This window comes from Cynocephalus volans, chromosome X (assembly GCF_027409185.1).
Source record: "Cynocephalus volans isolate mCynVol1 chromosome X, mCynVol1.pri, whole genome shotgun sequence".
In the NCBI taxonomy this organism is placed as follows: Eukaryota; Metazoa; Chordata; class Mammalia; order Dermoptera; family Cynocephalidae; genus Cynocephalus; species Cynocephalus volans.
This window is the reverse complement of record NC_084478.1, coordinates 11,470,008-11,489,938: the sequence shown is the minus strand read 5'-3', so window position 1 is coordinate 11,489,938 and position 19,931 is coordinate 11,470,008. Positions and strand designations below refer to the sequence as shown.

Genomic DNA, 19,931 nt, shown 5'->3' with positions numbered 1-19,931 from the left:
TGATGCTTTTGATTTTGCTTGTTTGTTTTGGAACTTCTTGATGAAGATTACGAAAACTTACAGACTCCTGTGGCCAGGGACGAGTTGATTTCCAAGTACACTCTAACGCAAGTCAAGTTTGTACAGTTTTGGAGCTGACAGAATGGTGTCTGGAGAGGGCCAAGACCCACACGTTCTCTGCTGGTCCACTAGAACTCTTGAGTTTTTCTATAATATTTTGTGTTTACTTCCGCAGATCTAAAACACACACCTGGAGGGAAAGACAGAGGCACCTGTTATCTCAAGAGATGACACAAACGTGCCTTTAGAGCAGGGGTCGGTAGACGGTGGTCAACCACCGATTTTTATGAATAAAGTTTTATTGGAACACAGTGATGAAGGTCAGAGAAGCTCCAAGAACAGGCTAGTGCCTGCACACCTGACCAACCAAACTCAAGCAAAGAGCACTGGGGGAAACACCAGGACAAGGACTAAGGTCGACGTGGCAGAGTGACAGTGCCAGCAGCAGGAGCCACAGCCAGATGCCTACATGGCGAGGTAGGTGGCAGCTTAGGCCTAAGAGCAAGGCCTCTGAGAACATTTGGGGACCCTGGCCTTCGAGGTCAATGCTGTGCTGTGCATGGGAGGAGGTTGTGCTGCATCTCTGGGTTCCACCCAGGAGATGCCAGGAGCCCCCCAAACCCAAGCAGTGACAGCCCAACAGGCCTCCAGGTGTTGCCTAATGTCCTCAGAGGGGCAGAGCACCCCAATTTCATCCAGGAAATGTTGACCAGAAGGACATTCTGCAAGGGCTGAAGCGAGGGCCACTCCCAGATGTGGGGCCACCCCAAGCGGTCCCCGCGCACGAGCTGAGCCTTGCCGAGTGCCACCCCGGCTTGCCCCGACCCCACGCTTGCCCCTGCCAACTCGAGCACTGCTTACGGAGCCATCGGCGGCGCTGGCGCCCACTTTGTCCCCACGAGCGTTCCAGCACACCTCGAAGATGCCACGGGTGCCTCGGTAGCTGTGGACGAGACTGCCACTCTGCGGAGAAAGCACAGTGACCAGCGCTTACCACACGGGGTGCAGCCCGGCTGCCCGCCCAGGTGCTGCACGGGTCTCGGGGACAGCGGGGAGCTGCTCATAAAGGGGAAAAGAAGGTGGTAGCTCCTCCAAGGAGGGACGTCTCCAAGATGTCTTGCTTGGAGCTGTGAGCCCTGAGGACAGCAGAAGCAGACACCTTTCCTGGGGAGGGAGTGGCCCTGGGTGTGTGTCCCGGGCAAGGGCGCTGCCAGGCGGAGCTGGACAGACAGCTCGGGCAAGGGCTCTCCATGGGGGGCGGCAGCTCATTCCTGAGCACCGGTTCCCCAGTGGCTGTTCTGAGCCCAGGTCACTGCAAACACAGCTACTCGGGCAATACTTTGCAAAGGACTCAACCCCGAGGGTCAAGAGATTACCTGAGTATTCCAGATATGGACACACTTGTCAAAGGAGCCGCTGGCCAAGTACTTCCCGTCGGGGCTAAAAGCGACACTGTAGACAGGTTCCTGGTGTTTGGTCAGCGTGTGGATACAAACCCCTCGCTCCACATCCCACAGCCGGACCGTGGAGTCAAACGAAGCACTGCGGAGACGGAGGGGACACGTTATCACCTGAGCACGCGGGCGTTTAGCACACGTCCCTCCAACACGGGCCACACCTCACAGGACCCGTCTCTCTCTCCCCGCTTCTAGGTCCAGATCAGTGAGCTTCTCCTCTTAAAATGCAGCTCAGATGCAGTGAAAACAAAGCCATCGTCACAAAACAAACAACTTTTGGTGCTGTTATTCCGAAAGCAAATTGATACCCACGTTCCTATGTTTCTGCATTTGTTTCAAGATATAAATGGTAAATACTTTTGTGGAATATTTATCAAGTTTTCTAAGATGCTCTTACATTGAAAAACTTCTATTGTTACCAACAAATGCAGATAGCCAGGTTTGGAAAAACAGCGAATAGAGTGAATAAATATTTATAAAATTTTTAAGCCAACAGGAATTAAAACACAGTCACATCTACACATTCGACCACATTGCTGAGAGCTGCAAATTCCAGTTATTTTCAAATTTAAAATAAAGTACATATCGCAAACCTGCTATCTGGCTTTCTTTTTCTCTACAGGGCTGGTACCACCCTGTCCTTTTCGTGTGTGCTGACTAAAGGGTCATTTATGTTCCTAACGGGTAACACGTGACACAAAAGGACCTCCCAAGTCACCAATACATGATTATAGCACGCGGTGCTGTATCGTAGTAGTTTAAGTGGCTTTTAGGACAATTACATGAAATAAGAGAATTATGGCCTTTGTGTTGTTCTGTTCAACCACTCGGCTGATACAGGGATTCGTTCCAGTCTTTTCTAAGAAACAAGCTTGGTTGGGCTGAGCACTTTCAACAAGCTGCTCGCTCCTGGCGTGGCCGGCTGGCTCCCGCTGCCCCAGAGGCAGGTGGCAGGCGTTCTCCGCTTACAGGAGGTGTGTGCCCGCCTGTCACTACCCTCTCTCTGCAGCTACACAGAATAACCCGATGCTGCCTCCTGGTACCCAAACATTCCCCTTAACTCTCCTCTCTTGTAGGCTAAGGGGACATCCACATTTCATGGGTCCAGATCCTGGTTTTCAGACCCCTAAGGAGCTCGGCATTCGGTCGCAGAATCTCTTTAGCTTGATCTTCTAAAAGTTCTTCCTGAAATAACGAGAGTGGAACGTTCTACTCTTAATGGGGTCTGGCGAGCATCAGGGCACAATAATGCTCTTGAATGAAGCCTAAAGCCACGTGGTTTTGGGGAGGCCACCTTTGTCACTTATAACCCCTCTTCCCAATTCTGGCGGTGACTGGCTGGCCACTCCGCTCCCTCCCAAGCTGGTGTCTTAGAGGACTCACTATATAAAATGTCAGGTCAAGTCTGGCTGTGGCTGGGGGAACCTTTATCCCTGCTTGAAATTCCTGCCCCTAGAAGCCCTGAGTTGAACGAATAAACCAAGCCCAAGGTCCGAGGTGAACTCTTTCCCTTTCCTTTCTCTGCTGTCAGGAAAACCTTCAGCAAAGCCAAGTGCCTGAAGCCCTCCCAACACGTGCCTTCTCCCAGCCTTACTTAAAAGTTCTATCTTGGCCCCTTCAAAAGGGAGCTACGAAGTTCAATGCTCCAGCAAAACGTCCTGTTCTCTCCCCGTATGAGGAAGTTCTGCTGCTGTGCTGTTGACTCAGTGACAGCGGGCCAGGCTGCGTTCAGGAGCCGAGGCTGGGCTGTGCAGGGGTCCTGTCCTTACGTCTCCAGCATGATGTTGGAGTTGGTGTTGCTGGTGGCCGGCCCAGTTGGACTCCACTTGATGGTGTATATCTCTTTGCTGTGAGCTTGCAGGTCATGCACACACGTGTCCTGCTTCATGCTCCAGATCTTGGGAACACAGTGGTAACAACATGAGCAAGCTATGTCCCTCCAGTGAGTCAAGAGACTGCTGGCTGTGAACTGTACACAAGCCATTGGAGTGTCCCACTGGAAAAACTGCAGGTCATTGCCCAGGAAGGGCTGGGACTCCTAGCAGGACCCTCGACTGGTACATCAGAGTTCACTGGGCGAGAGCTAATCTGACAGTCAGTAATGGGACAAATTACCGAGGAAGGAAGAGGACTCAATACAGATAACCCCCAAAGGAACAGGGAATGTGAGACTTGCGTTGAGGACTGGGGGCTGTTTAGGGTTAAACAGCTCATCCCTACAGATGCTAACTTTACCTTTAATGTCATGTCATCAGAGCAGGATGCTAGCAACATTCCAGAAGGATCCCATTTGATAGCATTGGCTTCATTCTGAAAGATAAAATGGGTTTGCAAAAGAAATCAAGGCCTGAGATCAGACCCAGTGGCTGTCTACCAGGGGACAGTAGCGCTCTGACATCATGGTGGCCGTCCACCAGGGGGCAGTAGCACTCTGTCAACCTGCCGTCCACCAGGGGGCAACAGTGCTCTGTCATCCCAGCAGCTGTCCACAAGTGGGCAGTAGTACTTTCTCATCCTGCTTACCATCCAGCACGGGGCAGAAGCACTCTGTCATCCGGCCGACCATCCACCAGGGGGCAACAGTGCTCTGTCATCCAGCCGACCATCCACCAGGGGCAATAGTGCTCTGTAATCCCAGCAGCTGTCCACAAGTGGGCAGTAGTACTTTCTCATCCTGCTTACCGTCCAGCAGGGGGCAGAAGCACTCTGTCATCCGGCCGACCATCCACCAGGGGGCAATAGTGCTCTGTCATCCCAGCGGCTGTCCACCAGGGGGCAATAGTGCTCTATCATCCAGCCGACCACCCACCAGGGGCAATAGTGCTCTGTAACCCCCGTGGCTGTCCTCAAGGGAGCAGTAGCACTCTCTCATTCTGCCTACCGTCCACCAGGGGGCAGTAGTGCTCTGTCATCCCAGTGGCTGTCCACAAGGGGGCAGTAAGACCCTCTCTTCCTGCCTACCATCCACCAGGGGGCATTAGCACTCTCTTCTTGCCTACCGTCCACCAGGGGGCAATAGTGCTCTATCATCCAGCCGACCACCCACCAGGGGCAATAGTGCTCTGTAACCCCCGTGGCTGTCCTCAAGGGAGCAGTAGCACTCTCTCATCCTGCCTACCGTCCACCAGGGGGCAGTAGTGCTCTGTCATCCCAGTGGCTGTCCACAAGGGGGCAGTAAGACCCTCTCTTCCTGCCTACCATCCACCAGGGGGCATTAGCACTCTCTTCTTGCCTACCGTCCACCAGGGGGCAATAGTGCTCTGTCATCCCAGTGGCTGTCCACAAAGGGGCAGTAGCACACTTTCTTCCTGCCTACCGTCCACCAGGGGGCAGTAGCACTCTCTCTTCTTGCCTACCGTCCACCAGGGGGCAATAGTGCTCTATCATCTGGCTGACCATCCACCGGGGGCAATAGTACTCTGTAATCCCAGTGGCTGTCCTCAAGGGGGCAGTAGCACCCCCTCTTCCTGCCTACCGTCCACCAGGGGGCAGTAGCACTCTCTCTTCTTGCCTACCGTCCACCAGGGGGCAATAGTGCTCTATCATCTGGCTGACTATCCACCGGGGGCAATAGTGCTCTGTAATCCCAGTGGCTGTCCTCAAGGGGTCAGTAGCACCCTCTCTTCCTGCCTACCGTCCACCAGGGGGCAGTAGCACTCTCTCTTCTTGCCTACCGTCCACCAGGGGGCAATAGTGCTCTATCATCTGGCTGACCATCCAGCAGGGGCAATAGTGCTCTGTAATCCCAGTGGCTGTCCTCAAGGGGGCAGTAGCACCCTCTCTTCCTGCCTACCGTCCACCAGGGGGCAATAGTGCTCTATCATCTAGCTGACCATCCAGCAGGGGCAATAGTGCTCTGTAATCTCAGTGGCTGTCCTCAAGGGGGCAGCAGCACCCTCTCTTCCTGCCTACCGTCCACCAGGGTGCAGTAGCACTCTCTCTTCTTGCCTACCGTCCACCAGGGGGCAATAGTGCTCTATCATCTGGCTGACCATCCACTGGGGGCAATAGTGCTCTGTAATCCCAGTGGCTGTCCTCAAGGGGGCAGTAGCACCCTCTCTTCCTACCTACCGTCCACCAGGGGGCAGTAGCACTCTCTCTTCTTGCCTACCGTCCACCAGGGGGCAATAGTGCTCTATCATCTGGGTGACCATCCACCGGGGGCAATAGTGCTCTGTAATGCCAGTGTCTGTCCTCAAGGGGGCAGTAGCACCCTCTCTTCCTGCCTACAGTCCACCCGGGGACAGTAGTGCTCTGTCATCCCAGTGGCTGTCCTCAAGGGGGCAGTAGCACTCTCATCCTGCCTACCGTTCACCTGGGGGCAGTAGTGTTCTGTCATCCTGCCATCCACCAGGGGCAATAGCGCTCTGTCATCCCAGTAGCTGTCCACAAGGGGGTAGCAGCGCCCTGTCATCCCAGCAGCTGTACACAAGTGGTCAGTAGCACTCTCTCATCCTGCCTACGGTCCACCAGAGACTGCTGGTGGGGTCAGTAGTGTTCTGTCATCCTGCTGGCCATGCTCCAGGGGGAGCAAGATTCTGTCATCTTGCCTACCATCCACCAGGGGGCAGTAGTGCTCTGTCATCCTGCTGGCCATCCTCCAGAGGGCAGAAGCATTCTGTCAACCTGCCTACCATCCACCAGGGGGCAGTAGCGTTCTGTCATCCTGCTGGCCATCCTCCAGAGGGCAGAAGCATTCTGTCATCTTGCCTACCATCCACCAGGGGGCAGTAGCGTTCTGTCATCCTGCTGGCCATCCTCCAGGGGGAGCAAGATTCTGTCATCTTGCCTACCATCCACCAGGGGGCAGTAGTGCTCTGTCATCCTGCTGGCCATCCTCCAGAGGGCAGAAGCATTCTGTCATCTTGCCTACCATCCACCAGGGGGCAGTAGCGTTCTGTCATCCTGCTGGCCATCCTCCAGAGGGCAGAAGCATTCTGTCATCTTGCCTACCATCCACCAGGGGGCAGGAGCATTCTGTCATCCTGCTGGCCATCCTCCAGGGGGAGCAAGATTCTGTCATCCTGCTGACCGGCCACCTGGGACTTTCCCCGAAAGCAAAGCACAGAGCCCGGGAGGCCATGCATTTTCCTTTTTCTCACTTTGCCTTTTTCATTTATATAAAAGCACAGGCATATACCACAAATGAGCAGCCACCCTCATCAATATTTCTTGAAGGGAAAAAATTCCATACTAAGAAGGAAGCAAATGAAGAATTCACATACAATATAGGCAGCAAATAAAAACACCAAAACCTCAGCTGTTTTTAAAACTGGACATGGAAATCACTTCCCTGTGCATTTTTAATGCAACAGCTACTCCTTCTATCTAAATCTGCTACATTTTTCTGGCGAGTGGCGGTGGACGGGTGTCAATGCAGACAAACGAAGCCCCTCAGCCACGGTGGGGTTCCACGGGGAACAGGAGGCCCGTGTGCCCCAAGTGCACGAGCACACGCCAGAGCCCAGAGGGTGGCTCTGTGAGAACACCCGGGAGAAACAAAACCCACCCAAGGGTCTTGAGCTCCAGTGCAAACAGCCTGGTAATACAAAGGGCAGGGGAGTTCTACCAGGCAGCTCAGCATGCTGGGTGCACAAAGGAGCAGGACTGTTCCTCAGGGCCACCAGGGCCCCGAGACCCTGAGGCTAAGCCCTGGGGGACAAAGGCAAATGTACCCGGCAGGCAAGGGAGAGGGGGACACACAGGGAACATGGTTCTACAAAGGAACAGCCTGTGGCAGAGGAACACTGTGCCGCACATGGAGACCAAGGAGAAGGTGCACCCACAAGGGGCTTTTCCTTAGGGTGACTGTAGGGCCCCATCTGCTCAGGACAATCCCACAATATTATGCCTGCTGTCCCAGCCCAAAAATTAACTAACTTCATCACTCATAATTCATTTTCTAAATAATTTCACACTCCTAAGGACTCTGGTTTGGAAGATAAATTATACGGTCACACTACTTTTTAAGGAAACTGAGTTCTGAAGGGTGAGAAGCAAAGAAGTGACAGGGCCACATCAGTGTTCCACATGGCACGGATGGCCTGGGAAAAGGGAGGAAGAAAGCCTGGAGTCCAGGGAGTGGGCTCCTGTGTGAGCCAGGGGAGGATGAAAGGGTCAGACTGGAGAGCAGCATGTGCGCAGAGGTGCGTGTGAGTGCCCAGGTGTGTGTGAGTGTGCAGACGTGTGTAAGTGCATGGATGTGTATGAATACATGGACATGTGTCTGAGCATGTAGCCATGTATGCTGGTGTGCATATGTGGACGTGAGTGTCCAGGAGTGTGAGTGGGCATGCATGTGAGTCCAAGGAGTGGGCTCCTGTGAGCCAGGGGAGGATGAAGGTGTCAGACTGGAGAGGGGATAATGTGTGGACCTGAGTGTGACTGTGCAGATGTGTGTGTGCACGTATGTGTGTGCAAGTGTACATGAGTGTGCATGACTTTGTGTGCATGTGCACTCATATGAGTGTGCCTGCGTGTGTGCGAGTGTGTATGCATGTATGTGTGTGTGTGCATGTGCCGAGTGTGGAGGTGTGAGTGTGCATGCATGTGTGGGAGTGTGGGCGTGTGTAAATGCACAAGGGCAGCTGGTTCTGGCTGCGGCTGCTGAGAGGAGAATCGATGGGCAGGTTTCTTGGGGCCCAGGAATTTGGAGCCAGTCACCATGAACTGTCTCCAGCTGAACCCTCCTGGGAATGGAGTGCCAACCCCACCCACCCGCCACTCCCAGCCCAAGTCACAATTCCTGGGAAGCATCGAGAAGCAGCTCAGAAGTCTCAGGAAGAAGTAGGTTCAGCCACATTTAGCTTGAGGCTTGTTCCAAACGATTAGCCACAAGGAGACCCATTTAAAGAGCCAAGTGGTGGCACGGTGGTAAAGTCCTGGGCACGGCAGCTGGAAATCACATAGCTATGTGACTTTGTACCCTACAGCACGCACAGACTGCGGGCAGCGCTATTAAAAGTTTGCAGATCATCCAGGGTTAGAGGAGAAACAAGTTTAGACCAGAAAAAGCAAGTGTCCATTTGTAACCACAGCCAGATATTCACGGGACAATGGATGCCTGTGCTCCAAAAGCACCTTCTTTTGGAAGCAGGGACACATTGGGCCGGGAGCTGAGACTGGTGGGTACTAGGGAAAGGCGCAGGCACTGAGGACAATGGAACTGAATTCCCTTAAATTGGTGGCATGATGGGAACTCCCCAGGGGCTTTGATCAGACCCCTCTGCTTTAACAGGGGATCCCCAACATCTAATGACATTCTGGGTGCTGGTGAGAATAAACAAGAAGCCGCATGAGAGAGCCCAGGTGGGAGCCATGAATTCTCCCCAGGGAATCCAGAGGACATCTGAATGGGGTCGTGGAAGATGGAAAGGATTTTGTGTCAGACCAGGGACATGGTGAGGGGGTGTAAGGTGGAGGCTGTGAGAGTTTAAGGCAGGGAAGCATTTCAGGAGGGGCTGAGATGAGGTGTGAGGGGCTCGACCACACGGGTCTTCCAGGAGAACTGAGGAATGGGGGGTTTTTTGGACACTAGAGGGATCTGCAGGGGAAAGACTGGGAAGAGCCTCACGTGCTTTGCTAAAAAATCTGGTAAGTCAGCTGCTGCTCATATTGTTCTTTTCTGGTATATGATGAGATTATTTTTTCAGCCTCTGGTTGCTTTTATGACTTTCTCTTTATCATTGGTTTTAGTGTTTGCTGACCACATGCCTAGGTGTACAGATATCTTTCTAGATGTTCTGCATGGGGTCTGCTCAGCTTCTTGGATTGAATGTTGATGTTTTCCACCAAATTTAGTAAAATGTGGCCACTGTCGCTTCAAGTAATTTTCCTGTTCCGTTCTCTTTTTTCTACCCATATAACACAGATATATGTTTAATATTGTCCCATACGTCCATAAGCCTCCACTCATTTTTTCAGTCTTTTCTGTTCTTCAAATTGGCCATTCTATGATCTCCGTTCTGGTTCACTAACCTTGCTTTTGCAATCTCCAGCCTGCTGTTACACTCGTCTAATAAGATTTTGGTTTCAGATATTGTGCTTCTCGGTTCTCCAATTTCCATTTGCTTTTTAGAAACATAGTATTTCCATTCTCTGCTGACACTCCCCATCTATTTACTTATTACAAGCATCTTTTCCTTTATATCCTCGTACAGTTTTTTCATAGCCTTTGCCGCAAAGTCCAACATCTAGATCACCTCAGGGTCACTTTTTCTCACTGCCTTCCCGCCACTGGGTTAATCCAACTGCCTAGGGTAGCTGTGGCAGCTCAAGAGCAAAGATCTGCAGAGGAACTGGTCTGCTGTCACAGCATCTTTTGATTCTAGGTAAAAAATATAAAAAGGCTCCCACATCACATTCTCATGAACTCAAGTCTGAAACTCAGAAGTCCCACTTACTGTGTGTCCTTGGAAGGTTTTGACCGGGCGGTCACAGCCGAGTCTGCATACATGAATACACATGTCTGTGCTGCAGGAGGCAAAGGTAGTGTTGTGCTGCCAGTCCACGTCAAGAGCAGGGGCTGTGGAGCAGGAAAGACAGGGAGGACGCTGACATTTATCAACTGTGCAGAGCTCGGCTGACTTAGAACAATTAACAGCACGGTGGAGAAGCCATATCTAGTAACACGATAAAACATATTCCCGCGTGAACAGACTCTTACTTTCAAAGACCTTAAAGACCCTCTCCTCCCACATTTGCAGGGACGACAAGATGCCTCTGGAGAGAGGCCCCGTGGCCCTTTCTGTGCCCCATGGCATGCAGCAGCTCTTGCTCCCACGGCACAGGTGAGAAAGGGCAGGTGAGGTGTGCCGGCTGCCTGCCCCCGCACCTTCCTGCTTGAGCAGTATCACCATGGTGGGCCTGTTTGATTTGTTTTCACAGAGAGAGGAGAAAAAAGAAGAGGAAAAAGATTTCATAGCCTGTGCTCAAGACACCCCAATTAAAAAACCTCCTGCAACCCATTAATGCATCCCATGGATTCGGGGATAATTAGTGTCAACAAGAATCCCATATTAGGGATGAAATTGGGTGAAAGGTTCAGGACTCGTGATGAACACCCTCCCTGAGTCCAAGAGACCCTCTGCTCTGCTGAGGGTTTTGAGGTGACTGGCCTCTGGTCACTCCCCACTAGACCTCTCCATGTCCCGCCTTTCCCTACTCCTTGTTCTAGTGTGAGCCCTGCCCCTGAAGGGACCTCAGAAGTAACGACGATGGGAACAATACAAAGGTTAACTAATTCTGCAGTTTAGTTACGGTCTCATTCTCTCCTTTCTGGATTCTTTGCTGGGACGGCAGCGGGAAATCCAGCCACTTTCCAATGCACCGAAATGCCCAGGACCATTGTTAAAAGCCCAGCCCTCGTTCTGTCCTCAGAGCCCAGTGCCCCAAGATGTTGGAAGAACATGTAAAGACCAGGGTGGCGAAGTCAGAGCAGCCAGACTCCATCCTTGTTCTGTCCCTCAGGCAGGTCCTGGGGTCTCAGCTGCACACAGGGATGTTCTGTCAAGCCCTCAGGGGACGCTGAGCGTGGAGTGAGACAAGCCATCTCAGGCCATCAGCACAGCTACCAGCCAGAGAAGGGGTACAGATGTGTTAGTCCCCACGGCTGTTGTACCTGTGGCCTCCAAGCCTCATGCCTGTCCAGTTACAGGGAGCGGGTCTGCGGCTGAGGGCGGCTGCTCTGACCTCCTCTCAGGCACCCACTTGCTCAAGTGATCACTTGGCACTCCGGGGACCTCGTGGCCATGCACCGCTCATGTCTGTATAGTCTCTGCTCCCCTGAGGCAGTCCCACTGGAACACTCCCTAGAGGCATTTACGCATCAAGTGAGAGGTGACGGCTGGAGGAGGGGGGCTCGGGAAGGAACAGCAAGGGGGAGAGGGAGCTGAAAACCCTCAGCACCAAGTCTCTAATGGGCTTCCCTGGAAGACAGCTGACTTCTGGGGGAATTAAGCAGATCCCGTGCGACTCCCCTGGGAGCTCACGTCTGTTCTCCCCGGGACTTCATCCCTCATGCCTTTTCCCTTTGCTGATGTTGCTTTGTATCCATTCCCACAAGAAGTCTTAGCTGTGTATGCTGAGTCCTGTGTGTCCACCCAGCAGACCGCCAAACACGGAGTGGTCTCGGGGACCCCAACACAGCAGCCCTCCTGGAGCAGCAGGACAGAGAAGCCTGCCCTGGCTCTTTGGCTGGTTCACAGTCGTGTTTCCAGACTCGGGAGCAGGTGGGTGTTGAGGCATCTGTACCTTGCAAACCTGAACGACAACACTTAACACGAAATGGGTCTCCTTCCCACCAGCGAGGTTCCACAGGCTGCTCCCTCTGTGCGTTCACAATTACTTTAAGGGACATTTCACAGAACTCTGAATCATGACTTTTAAATTACGAAATCAAAACAAACCTCACCTGAATGGAAAGGAAACTGTTGTTTGGCTTCTCCTGTGTGGGCATCCCAAATGATTGTTGTCTGCGCTCCGCAAACAAAGGAAAAAGTTAGTAATTATTCTTCTTGCAAAGTTTTCTCACGAAAAATGCATCATGCAAGAAAAGACAGTGGGCCCTTATTCCTTCTAAACCAGCACAGTCCAATAGAGCTATTCCTTTAATTTTTCAGGGAAGCTGTAGGAAGTTCAGGACGAGGAGAGGTCATATTATTAGGAGAAGGTGAAGCAGAGGGGTGTGTTCTTTTCTCTGTAGTTTTGGGGTTTTTAGTGGCTGGCTGGTAAGGGCATCTGAACCTTGACCTTGGTGTGACACCTTGCTCTCCCCAAATAAGCTAACTGCCTCGCACTGTCCCATAGAGGTATCATGTGAGTCACTACACTAATTTTTAATTTTACAGTCACCACATTAAAAAGAAAAAAGAAACTGGTACAATTCATTAACAGTGTATTTTATTTCACTCCAATATTGCCAAAATACTATTGTTTCAACATGTAATCAGTATAGAAAAATATTAATGAGGTATCTGACATTCTTTCTTGCCCCCCATCCTAGGGCTTGGAATCACAGCGTGTTTTACACACAGCAGTTTGGACGGCCACATGTGATGAGCTACATCCACACGAGCTGGTGGCAACTGCAGCGGACACAGCAGCCTTAACTGATACCTGAGAAAACTACCCAAATCAGTGGTGATTCCCCCTCATCCCAAAACGCTAAAAAACCTGTAACAAAACATATCTAAATGTCTTTTCAGCAGTTTTCCAAATGAAGAGCTGCACAAACAGACATTTCTGGAAATTCCCCTGACCGACCCTCCATGAACCAGGACCACGAGATGTGGCAAAGCCATCGGATTACGCCCGGGTCAGGCGCTGATTTATGGGTCTACAGTAAGGAAAACGGTGATCGGCACCTTGGAACACAAAGTAAATCATGAATTCTGATGAACTTACTGATGCTAGGAACATACTTAAAGCAGCAGCCAGGGGCAGCTCCATAAATACCATTGGAATTAAGTCTTCATTAACCGGAATTTTCAACGTCATTGGAAACTTTACACCTGTCTGTCAGTGAGACTTCATAAAGATTTCGTTTTAAGAACTGGTTATGTTTTGGGTTGATTGTAGAAACATTCAGAGGAAACACTCAGAGCAGCAAGTGTCTTTGAAACATGGTATTCCTACATTTGGGGTCAGCTCTAGACCACCTGTCACTGTTTGTCTGCAACTGTTTTCTTAATTTGTCAAGCACAAACAAATGTGGTTTATATATTGTGAGTACAATCGGTCCTTGAACAACGTGCGGGTTAGGGTACCGACCCGGACACAGTTGAAAATCCACGTGTAACTCTTGCCTTCCCCAAAACTTAACTACTAATAGCCGACTATTGATATGACGCCTTACCAATAACATTAACATTCAATTAAAACATGTTTTCTATGTTATATATATTATATACTGTATTCTTACAATAAAATAAGCTAGAGAAAAGAAAATGTTATTAAGAAAATCACAAGGAAGAGAAAAATACATTTATATCACTGTGCAGTATTTACCAGACCAAAAAAGTTCCATGTATAAGTGGACCTGTGCTGTGTTCAAGGGTCAAACTGTAAGTAAACTCACAAATGTCTGATACAATTTCACATACTACAATCAGTCACTGGAACATTTAGTTGACATTTATGTTAAATATACATTGAACCGAAGAAAACATTTCCCAAAAGCTTTGGGAATGTGAAATATATTTTCGTCACTTTGGGTTAAGCATACACTGAGGGTCACACCAGCATCCTCATAAATTACATTTTCTCCATGGGTATTATGTTCAAGGACACTGTTATTATTCCTGCCATGGTTGACTAAGGAGTAAAGAGGGACATATATGGCCCAAAAGACTAACATGATTCCAAATATGCATTTTTACTGATCGTACAGTCCATCACCTGGTAGAGTCAAAATAAATAATTGGTGAGAAACACACAAATGAATGTAAAATAAAAGATCCGCCAGGTGGGAAGGAGGCCAGGAAACGATTTAGAATGCTCGGCAAGTCGGAGGGCAGAGTTACTGGTAAGCCGCGGCCTGATCCTCCTCCACGCTGCACCAGCTGTGTGTCACTAGACAAGTTAATAAACCTCTCTGGGGCTCCAGTTCTTCCTCTGTAAAATGGGATTGATCATACTAATGCCTGCCTCCATCTTGAGAGTATCGGATGGGTTAGCACACATAGTAGTAAAGTGCTTGCTGTAAATGTTAGCGATCATTTTCATGAATTATTTTCATAATTCAAGTGGCAGTTACCGATGGCCTGCTGAAGGCATGACAGAGTGCTGTGTATGCGTATTATTTGAACTAGAACATCTTGGGAAAAATTTGATGGTAGTTACATGACACATTTAGTGTGTCAACCACAGCAGCTTATCTTTTCTTATATTATAATAAATTAGGCTCCCAAGTCCGAATGAAGAGTTTCTTGGCTTAAATATAGAGAAAAGGAACAAATGATTCACTGACCTACACAGTTATATCCACATACAGGTGCTGGCACTCTTTTTCTATTAAGGGCCACCTGGTAAATACCTTAAGCTTTGAGGGCCAATGGTCTTCTGTTGCAACTGTTCAACTCGGCCACTAAGGCGTGAAAGCAGCCACCGACAATTCTCAACAAATGGGAGTGGCTGTGTATCAATAAAACTTTATTTAAAAGAACAGGTGATGGGCCAGTTATGGCCTGTGTGGGCTGTACCCTGCCAAGTGCACCCATGACTTCTCCAAGAGTGTGATGATGTTTAGAGTTCGTTTATTATTTTATATTAAATTTTACAACTTGAATGAACAGAAAGCAGTAACAGAGTAAAGTTGTCAAACTGTCATGAAACCAGTGTAGTTTCTGTGGGGGAATGGTTCTATGTCTCCTTCCTCTTTGTTCTGGGATCTTCCACCCCAGGATGGTTTCGAGAGGCACCTGTCTCTAATGCCATCACGTCTCTCTGGCAGCCCTGCCCAAGTGCAGAGCAAGGGAGTCCCACTTTGGCTCCGTGGCCTGTCAGGGGACAGTGCCCTGTCCCTAGGTCCGTTTTACTCCTGCTCGGGAAATGTGCAGTCCACAGTGGGAAGCAGGAGCTTATCAAATTAGGAAAGCAGAAGTCTGCTAAGAGAACAGTCTGTGTCACTAACATCACTCTAGGGGTGAAAGTTTACACAGAGCACACCCACACCACCTGCTCTGTCCAGCCATTGATAAACACAGTCTGGAGATTTTCCTCTCTTTATCACTGAACTATGAACCTCAAAAGAAGGGACACTTTGCACAGAGGTCTGTAGAACAGTGGAATATACTGACAGAGATTATGTGCTATAAATTAACACCAAGATCAAAATTACAAAAGCAAAACCTATACAGGTCCTTTTGATTTCTTAAGGGGAAGGAGAAAGCCTAAGAATTCAAAGAAAACACCATGTTATCTGGAGACTGAAAATAAACATGTATAGATTGAAAGTATGTGTTTTAAGTTAATACTCACTTTGTCTACACCAGCACTCAAAATATAATTCCCCTTTTTATTCCATTTCAAGGCAAAGATGGGGCCTTTATGTTGGCCTAAGGTGCTGGCCAGGTTACCTGTTATGTCAAAAAAATACAGACAAACATGTTGACTTCAAAGTCATGGTCTGTTCACTTCACGGTTACATACAGAAGCAGGTCCTGTCCAACCCCAACACGACAGACGCAGGACTTACCATCTTCCGTCCATATCCTTGCAAAACCGTCGTATGAACCTGTGGCCAGAAGTGTCCCATCGCTCTGCAGGCCAGAAAGAGACACAAACCCACAGAAGCAGCTTAGTAGTGGTGGCACCAGAAAAGCACACAGAACTCGCCAGGATCCCAAGTCTAGAATATTCCTAAGCCGATAACTGATGCCACATTAAGAGACTAACGGGTCATCTCTGACTACTTCAGCACACACTGCTGTTAAATTAAATGCAAGGCATGTGGACCAGGAAGCGAGAAAGCCACACTGGAACCACTCACCTTGTGTGCTGTCTAATTAAGGACAGAATTTAAAATACCTACAGAAAGTCATCCTAAGACTTTGCAGAAAGCAAAAAGAAGTTGAACGGCGTGTGACCCATGTATAAATGCACATAGCAGCTGGTCCTGAGCTCTCAAGGTGGAAAGTTTTCTTTCCTGGCTGCTTGTCACAGCTCCCCAGCTGAGCCTTCCCAGGGTCCCGCCTTCACGCTGTGAGGTCCCCCTCACAGAGCCATCAGGCTCGACTCGCTCATGTGTGCTGACCATGGGAAGGCACGGCCACCCAACACCCAGCTCATTCTGTGCCCGCCATGGCCTCAGCAGGAGCTCTTGGAGATGGAGGGCACCTGTGAGCCCGCAGCTCAGGGCAGGGCCACCGCACCCTGACATTTCAAGGGGCCTGGGGGGTGGAAGATGCTTACGTTCCAGTCCAGCGAGGTGACATCTTTGTTACTGGGGACATCGTGTCCCCCTCCCGTATACAGTGCCTCAATACAAGCTCGGTGGAGTCCCCGTTGCTGTGTTCATTAAGGTTCCATATCCTGGCCGTCGAGTCTCCAGACCTGCAGAATAAAAACACGCGCACGTTGGCTCTTGGTGGGTACAGCTCTTTCCACCCCTCCCATGCACCCCCCCTCCTCGCCATCTCTGCATTTAGCAGTTTTAAATGTCTTTGCTCCCCATCCCATGGAGAACACGGTGAGGAATGCCGACTTCACAATCCGAGACACACAGAGCTGTGGAGTGCACAGGACCCGCTCGGGATCTGCTCATGTCGGGAAGACGTGACACACGAGGTCAGACAACAGCACGTGTCCCTTGAGGCAGAATGCCAGAGACGAGCAGGGGTTCCCCTGACCCTGGAGCGTCCCCAACCTGACATCCTCACCCAGAAGCCAGCAGATCGCTGACAGGGTTCCAGGCAGAAATGAACACCTCGGACTCATGGCCCCGAAGGACTGTGGCTTTGTTGGGTGGAATCTCAACGTCCCCGTCAATTTCCATGGGTTTCGAGTGATTATCTGTTGTAGGAAACACAAAAAGGCACGTGGCTTATCAATACAAAAGAAACTCATTCTCAGGGGGCTTCTGTTTTAGGAACACCTTGTTTTTATGTACTAGGCGATACCATCTCTGATGATTATAACTAAATCATGGCTTTGTGTGATTGGGTATTTTATGTCTCTTTGTATTTTGCCAGTCTTCAAATTTGAGTGAGGAATACACTAATTTATTCCATAAAACTGGGGCCAGTCAACTATGACCCATGGGCCAAAATCTAGCCTGCTGCAGCCTCTCCTCATAAATAATGTTTAAGTTATTTACTGACGCCCACATATTTATGCATTACCTGCAGCGACTGTTACGGGATGAACCGTGTCCCCAGTACCTCAGACAGTGGCTGTATTTGGGGATGGGGTCTTTAAAGAGGTGATTAAGGTAAAATGAGCTTGCTAGAGTGGGTTTTAATCCAATACGACTGATGTCCTTATAAGAAGAGGAGATTAGGACACAGACACACACAGAGGGACGACCATGTGAGGACACAGTGAGAAGATGGTGTCTACTAGCCAAGGAGAGAGGACTCAGGAGGAACCAGCCTGCCTCGCCTGGAGCTCGGACTTGCAGCATCCAGGCCTGCAGGGAGAAATGCCTGCTATTTCTGCCACAGATCTGCGGTGCTCTGTCACAGTAGCCCGAGCAGAGGAGGACAGCTGCTTCTGCATTTCAAGACAGAGTTGGGTCACTGTGACAGAGACTGCCTGGCCCTGAACGCCTGTGACAGCCACTGTCTGGCCCCTTAGGGAAAGTTTAGTAGCCCCTGCTTTACGGGAAAGAGAAGGCAGCGGTCCAGTCTAACCAGCACACAGTCAGCAGCAGCTGACATTTTTGTAATGCAGTGTAGAGCTGAGTCTGCTGTTACATCTTCTTGTTCAGGTATTTTGGTGGAAAAACCCAGGAAGAGAAGGACTCACTTCTCAGTGGCAGGTAACCTAAGATCCACTGCTTCTGGGTCAACACATAAAAATATGAAAATGCCTGGTGACCCTGCTTGGATTGAGAAGCCTGACACAAAATCTTCACAGCCTACCCTCAGGAACAGTGGGGCTATGAAAAAATGCTACTTCTTATATGCTTCCCAAGTTCCCATGTGGCTGGGAGAAGATGAAGAAAAGCAAAATGATCTTCAACGTTTGGTGGATCCATCCCCTGGTGATGGCGAGAGGACAGCTGGCGTCCTAGCCAGCCGTGCAGTGGGGGCCTGGGACTCTGTAGAGGCGTGCAGAGGAGGCCGTCACCTGCTCACTTATCCACAGGCAGCCGTGGCATGCTCCAGCCCCGACAGGCTGTTCTGCAGACCAGGTGTGAGGTGCTGAGAAGGGGGTCGAGGCGGCTGCTGCAGAACTTAAGAGCAGTGAGCCAGGGTGTATTAGCAACGTGCACGAGCAAGAGAAGGAGGCTGGGCTCCCTGGGGCAGGGGTCAGTGCCCAGACCCAGCCTGGGCAAAAGAACTCCCACTCCCACGGCCACAGCAGGGAACAGCCTCCAGAGCAACAGACCAGAGACGGGGAACGGGTAAGGAGCCGACCTCAGACCAGAGGGGTGGCAGAATGGCTCAGGTCCTGGATGGGGCACAGGCATGCCTTGCATTCTGGCTGTGGGTCCCAGGACAGGGCACCTCTTTTGTCTCTGTTGTTCTAGTTTTAAATAGATTTTCTGATGTGGGAGTTAGTTGGTGGAAGGTGCACCGGGCCTGAGCAAGTTTTATGATATGACTGTCGAGCTCTGACTCATCTGCTGCCTACTCTTGGGCCATTAGCTAACAGGTCTAACCTCCCGGGGTTTCGCAATGACCAAGTAAGATGATGCCTGGTGTCCGGGGCGTGGTGCCCTTGCACTGACCATGGGCTCGACTACTAGACCATAATTTGGCTGAAAACCCTCTGCATGGAAGGCTGAGAGAGACACTTGCTCGTGTTGGACAGTGAGCATCTGGTACTTGTCCCTGTTACACGTGAGCTCTCAGGAGCAGGGCAGCAGGATTTCATAAAATCCAGGATGGGTGTCGAGAAGGTCGGGTCTAAGGATTTTGGAGACAACCAGGGAACGTGAAGGTCTTCCGGCCAGACAGTAAGCAAGCACTGGAAAACAACTGGTGAGAAGTTGACAGCGGGCAGATCTCTAAGAAGTCGTTGCATTCGCCCAGCTTTAGAAGCACAATATAGCGCCAGAAGCCCCACACTTACTTATTGCGTGTGCTCCGTTCTCCTCCCCGTTGACCGTGGCCTCTCCGTTCTTTGGTGGATTTTGCTGGGAAACTGCTGCCAGGGCTGCCGGGGCTGCTGCTGCCGCTGCGGCAGCCGCACTGGCCTGCTGCTGCGCGAGCTTCTCGCGGAACGCCTGCTGCCGTGTCTGCACCACGTCGGGCATCACGGCGTCTATCAGGGACAGGGACTCTATGGGGCAGCCGTCAAACACCGTGCCATCCTGGGAAAGTAAGCCAAGGGCAGCCGTCAGCACCCACAAAAGAGGACCTCCAGGACCAGACTCTGCCTTCCGGGTGGGAGAGGTGCAGGAAGGTGGCCCAGAAACTGAGACGCCTGGGAGCTCAGGGGCTGGGGTCGGGGGTCGGCGGCATCAAGCAGGTGCCCGGACTGTAGGGGCAGGGCAGAGGGACTCCACGGTGGGCCAAGGACTGGGAGGTGGACAAGGGGAACCGTCGATGAAGAACTAGGTATGATGGCTGTCCCGAGGGAGACCTGATATTTGCTAAGTGTCAACCTGAACTGGGGCATTAAGGACATGTGAACGTGTGTCCTTTATTCCAAGACAAAAGTGCTATATCCCTGATGCAAGGATTCTCAACAGGGGCAGGGGTGTGTGTATGGGGGGAGTAATTTTGTCTCCTTGGGGGACATCAGGGA

General features: G+C 50.7%; 1 pseudogene; it reads right to left on the bottom strand.

The window, feature by feature from the left end:
- Positions 1-223: 223 nt before the first annotated feature.
- On the bottom strand, positions 224-19,452 carry LOC134366912 (F-box-like/WD repeat-containing protein TBL1X; annotated as a pseudogene).
- Positions 19,453-19,931: the final 479 nt, after the last annotated feature.